Genomic DNA, 5,931 nt, shown 5'->3' on the forward strand with positions numbered 1-5,931 from the left:
AAGAATGAGAATTAGAGAATTGATTCACATTTGGAAGAGGATAAGATGGAGAGTGGTATGCTTGAGAATTTGCATTTTGGAGGTGGGGAGGCACATACTTTTCTTGGGAATTTTTATGAATAGGAGGAATGATACCTCCTAATTGATTTCTTCAAGAAAAATTAGGATCACTCCATCCAGAATTGTAGGAGTTAGAATTTGGATTACTTCCCGGATGAATGGAAACAACATTGACTTGTTCTTGATACTCACTCGGAAAAACTTGTCCAAGAGGACAATTGGAAGTATTGTGAGTATAACTAGAGCAAGTCATGCACATCACACTTTGAGAATGGAAAGAGTTGGATGTTTGAATTGCCGGGTTTTTGCTCGAAAAGAATTTATCAAACCTTTGAGTAAGAATTTTGACTTCGGCGGCAATTTCCATGGAACTTTCCACTTGAGAAAGACTGGAGCTTTTCTTCCCTCCTTCATTCAAGTTTTGGCCAAATCGGGACGATGAAGAACGATGCATTGAATTTTCGCTCATGCGATCAAAAAGATGCCACACACCATCTTCATTTTTGTCCAAATAGGCTCCTCCACATGAAGCATCAACCATACCTTTTTGGGTATCGGATAAGCTTTCATAGAAGCAACGAACTAATTGCCACTTAGGAATGTCGTGATGTGGACACTTCCGTAGCAAATCGTTCAAACGCTCCCATGCTTCATGCAAAGGTTCTCCCTCATTTTGGGAGAATTCACGGATATAAGCTCTCATAGCATCGGTTCTACTTGCGGGGTAAATTTTTTTTAGGAATTCATATTGTAGTTGAGCCCAAGATGTGATTGAATTTGCCCTCAAGTTATTGAACCAATATTTAGCCTTTTCTCGAAGAGTGAAAGGGAAAAGCTTCATTTTTAAGACTTCTTCCGGAAGGTCCGTGATTTTCACGGTTGAACAAACTTCTAAAAACTCATCCAAATGTTTATATGGTTCTTCATTGTTTACCCCATAGAAAATGGGGCACATTTGGATGGTTGCGGGCTTAATTTCATAATGGGTTGCCCGAAAGTTTGGCAACCGGATGCATGTTGATGCATTGTATACATTGGGAGTGTAGTGATCCTGAAGAGATAATTGATGATTGGGGGGATTCACTACATGATCTTGAAGATGGATTGGCATTATTGGAGGTTGTTGCACTTGATTGGGTTGTGGCACCACATTAGGATGAGGAATTTTCAAGGGTGGATGCCCATTAAGAGGGTAATACTCACCTACATTATCCATATTCCCTAGATATTAAAATTGGTTTTCCATTAAGTGTGGGATAATCAAGAATGGGAAGAATTCTCCTAGAACTACCTCCTAACACCGAATGGATGATTCAAGATTAGACCACAACAACTTCACAACAAACCACAGCAAAAATCAACAACAATTCACCACCTCCACATACGATGTTCCCATACTCCCATGTTATATCAATGCACAAAATTAAATTGCCTCCACACGGGCCGATGCTTTCTATCAAGAAAGTAGTAGCCTCCTTTTGGGCTTATGCTTGGACAAGAATTTAAACAATGTGATAGCCTCGACAAGGGCTATCTCGCAAGCATACAGAGAATTGAACAATTATAATAAAAGAAATTCAAGGAAGCTTACAAAAGTCCCTAGCAACAATGTTACAAAGGTGCTAAAATCCAATGCTTGCTCCTTTTCTTTTCAAGTACCTAATTGAACAAGGGGGATTAGTAAGAATATAGTAATTTTAAGAAAACAATTAAATTAGCCCTAATGCCTAATTTAATTCCAACTAAACCGTCAGTCCCCGGCAACGGCGCCAAAATTATGATGCGACCTGAGCGTGTGCATAAAATAATGCACAACGCTTTGGTTTTGGAAATGGTATCAAGCGGGCATCATAGTTTACATTTGTAAACCGCTAGACACTTATACTATGTAGTATGAAGTGAGAAGGGATCGAACCCAAGGGATTGAACACGTGTTGGGACTAAACTTGATTTTAATGCTAATTAGATTGTAAAAGAGAGAAGAGAGAGAGAGAGAGAGAAAGAGTGTGAGAGAAAAAATATTTTGGTGGAGTGATTAAACTAAAATTCAATTAAAAGCATGAAAATAGAAATGACATTAAACTAAGAATTAAAGAGATAGGAAGAGAGTCTTAGGGTTAGGATTCACCACTAAGCCCATGCAATTAACCATATGCTTTCAATTAATGGGGAATTTATTAGTGTAATTATAGATGTGGTCACATTATCATCATAAATCACAATTGTAAGCATAGATTATCAACATCAAGAATGAATTGTCTACCTAATGACAATTAAACTAAAGTGTAGAACCCATTCAAGACTATGTCATAACCCACCATACACATTCACAAATGTATCCAATAAGAGCACACATCAATCAAGAAGATAATACTAATTGTAATTAGAAGCATGGATTAAAATAATCAAGCCCAGATTGCCTACTTTACTACAATTAACTAATGACAAATAAGCTAATTTGTAAAACAATCTATCATGATTAAGCCTTTATCCATCAAATTAATTGACAATTGTATCAACTAAGTCTTATGCTATGGCCATCACTAAACACAAGTAAAAGAAGTATCTAGTGTAGAGTATAATTCTAAATCAATCACACCTAGACATGCAATTTTCATATAGAATCAATGGAAGAATTAAATTCTAATCATCTAATGAAGAATAAAATCCCTAATTAATCATACATAGACATACAGTCAATTGGAGATTTCAATGGAAGAATTTATCAATACAACCCCTAATTTATCAAATCAAGCATGTATATATTAAGAAATCGCAAGGCTATACAATTTAATTACAACATAATAATTCACCAAGAAAAGAAATACAAAGGTTAGGGTTATATGAACTTATGGCTCATCCAAGCCCTAAGTGAAGAACTAGCTCATGGAAGAGATGATTATGGTGTCAACAAGTCCTATCTCCATCTTTTGGCCCTTTTTCTTCTTCCTTCAACTGTAGACAAAGCCTCTGTAAAAAATATTCTTGAAACCCTCGCTTTTTTTTCTTCCTTTCGTTTTCTTCCAGAGAGAACGATCTCACGATACAGATTAAAAAATAATAATCAAAACTTCATTCCCAAATAATAAATCACTAAACTAATAAATACTAACCCTAAAAACAATGGGCCTCACTGGGCTTAAGTAATAAACCTATTAAAGCCCACTAGGTTACAAAATAAGCCCAAACATTAAAATAAAAATATGCAATGTTGCCAAGTCCTGGGGGATTGATCCCCCACCCTGGGGGATCGATCCCCCAGAGTTGGAAAATTCCTTTAAGCCTTATTCAGCTCCATTTTTGCCCCGGGCTATTTGGTTTGCTTCTCCATCTTTGGGAACATCATCAAAGGCCCGAGATTGACCGCTTTGTTCCATTTTCTGAAAATCTTTGCTTAACTCCAAAAAGGCTTAATTGGACCGTTCTTAGCTCATTTTAACTTTATTGCCCTGAAATACACATAAACATAAATTAGGACTAAAACATAAACTTAAGATAGATGTAAAGACTAAAATACCCTAACTTAGGTGCTGAAATGTGCAACATTTAAGCATTTATCAATATTCTTTAACATATTACTAGTGTGTGTGATTAAATCTGTACCACACTCTTATTAATATCTCCACTACTAAAAATAACTTAAATTACTCCTAAAAGAACCATCCTCCTTGCGAGTCGGTACCCTTCTGCCCGAACTGCCTAGTATCTTCTCGTTTGGGACACTGCTTGGAAATGTGACCCATCTCCCCACATGTATAGTAAGTACCCCAAAAAGTACCAAACGGTCTCCCCTGCTGGTTAGCCTCTGACTGATCCCATCCTGCCTATAGTCCCTCATTATGCTGTCTCTGAGCGAACCTAGGACATTATCTAGCTGTATACCGATAATTGCCACAAGCATAACAATGTCCTTTAAACACATTCTGCACCACTGGTACTACTTCTAGTATCGGCTGAATATGTAGCTGATTCTGGAATGCAGTTGCTACCCTTGCTGCTACAGCTTGAACAATGGTGTAAACTAACTGAGGAGTAAACTCTGGTTTCCTGCCTTGATTGTAGCCCTGGTCCTGGGACTCCTGAGTTAGTTGTTTGTCTTCCTGCTCGATATGCAACTGACCACCTTCCTCTTGCTCCTCCTCCTGAAATCTAGGCAGTAACTGTTCTTCCCCCATTTGCTGACGCTGTAGGAAATCTTGCTTCCTACGTGCCGCTTCCCTTTGCTGTCTACGGTTCCGTCTGGTTCTAGCGTTAACCATTTTGTTAACACAGAAGACAGACATCAGTACGATTTTTAATGGACCGTAACAGAATACAACGAATCCTATACTGAAGCTCTAATCAAGAGAAAATGCTACGCGGAAGACTTAATACGAAACATCCTAGAGACACTTGAACCTGGAGTTCTTTGATACCAACTATGATACCCCTCGGATCTGAGACGCGGGTTGATCAGGTCCAACCCCAAACCCGAGGGAATATTAAATAATTAAAGTATTTTAAATCGAATACAAAATAGAAAAAAAAAATAAAGAATTTAAATATAAAATCCTCCAATGATAAATAATAAACTAATCCTCCAAAAACCTTCAAGGTTACAACTTGGGAATCCAACTAGTAGACCCCTAAACCAAACTCTAACTGAAATTGAGTAACTGAAAGTAAAGACATTCCAAAACTAAAGCATGAAATGAAATCCTACGTCGTCGGTAGAATGAATGAGAGTCTCTGCTTAGCACGATCAAGCTTGAGACTGGAACCGTCTGATACCTGAAAAGAATAATAAAGGAGTGGGTCAGGCCCACGAGCAAGTTCTAATCTAACTGCAATCCATACAGTGACCCGATACGCAGATACATCATAGACACCTCATAATATCTATCTAGTCCATACATATAAATATATCCATACTAAGGGACATTCACTGGTCTATAATGGGGGTCTCAACCTGAATAGAAGGCAATATGCGAAAACGCACCCAAAGGTGGGCATGAGTACCTAGACCTAATAGGGTACACCTCAACCTATTATAACCAGCTACGCATCCACTGCATATACGCACCCTAACCAACGAGTCTGAGACTCAAACTCATCTCGTGGTAGCATAAACATATATATAAAGTCCGTCCAAAACCAGGGTATGTAGTTCAATTATTTATCGAACTGACATACAATAATAAATTAGTTAGTCACTTAACTTATTCAGTTAATATGACTTAACCATCATCCATTAATCCTGGAAGCCACTCAACTTAGTTACAGTTGATTTGACTTAAAACACAATTAGGATTCAATATTTATAAATCCATTCCTTTAATCCGTTAGGTTAGGTTTAGGTGTTTTGAACTAAACTGTCCCTGGTATGTCATCGTCTCATACCGGTACATACAATCCTCGATATCCTTGTAAATTACATCATATATATAACAGTTTAGTAATTTATAATCCAAAACTAATATCCAAATAATTGTAAAAAGAAGATTAACAATCTAACAATTAAAATCCAGTATTAATCCATGTAATTGCATCAAAGAATTTAGTATTCTAACAATTAACATCCAAAACATTCATAGTTCAAATTTAATATAACAATGACCCTATCATGTATTTAAAATAAGTTTTATTAGCATACTGGATCTCCTTAAATTGCTAAAATTTAATTAAGCAATTAATCCGTCCTCCATCCGTTATCAGCGTAGAAAATTTATCAATTTTATACTATTTGTCCCATGGATCAACTTAAATCAATTCAAGGTTTTAATCACACCCTAAATTAACTATTTAATCCCTCTGTGAAGTTCCATTAAATTTATGAAATTTAATCAAGCCATTCAGTTCATTTCTTCTGTTAATAGCACGCACGGCTGTATA

The 5,931-nt window shown here is 36.8% G+C and overlaps 1 non-coding gene across 1 annotated transcript; it reads left to right on the plus strand.

Annotated features, from left to right (window-relative positions):
• The first annotated feature begins 659 nt into the window (after positions 1-659).
• Positions 660-768, plus strand: LOC132287487 (small nucleolar RNA R71). Its single transcript, XR_009473038.1, has one exon. It is a non-coding gene; the product is annotated as a small nucleolar RNA R71 (small nucleolar RNA).
• Positions 769-5,931: the final 5,163 nt, after the last annotated feature.

Source organism: Cornus florida, unplaced genomic scaffold (genome assembly GCF_030987335.1).
Source record: "Cornus florida cultivar Cherokee Brave unplaced genomic scaffold, ASM3098733v1 CherokeeBrave_3.0.0_Hap2_Chr11, whole genome shotgun sequence".
Taxonomy (NCBI): domain Eukaryota; kingdom Viridiplantae; phylum Streptophyta; class Magnoliopsida; order Cornales; family Cornaceae; genus Cornus; species Cornus florida.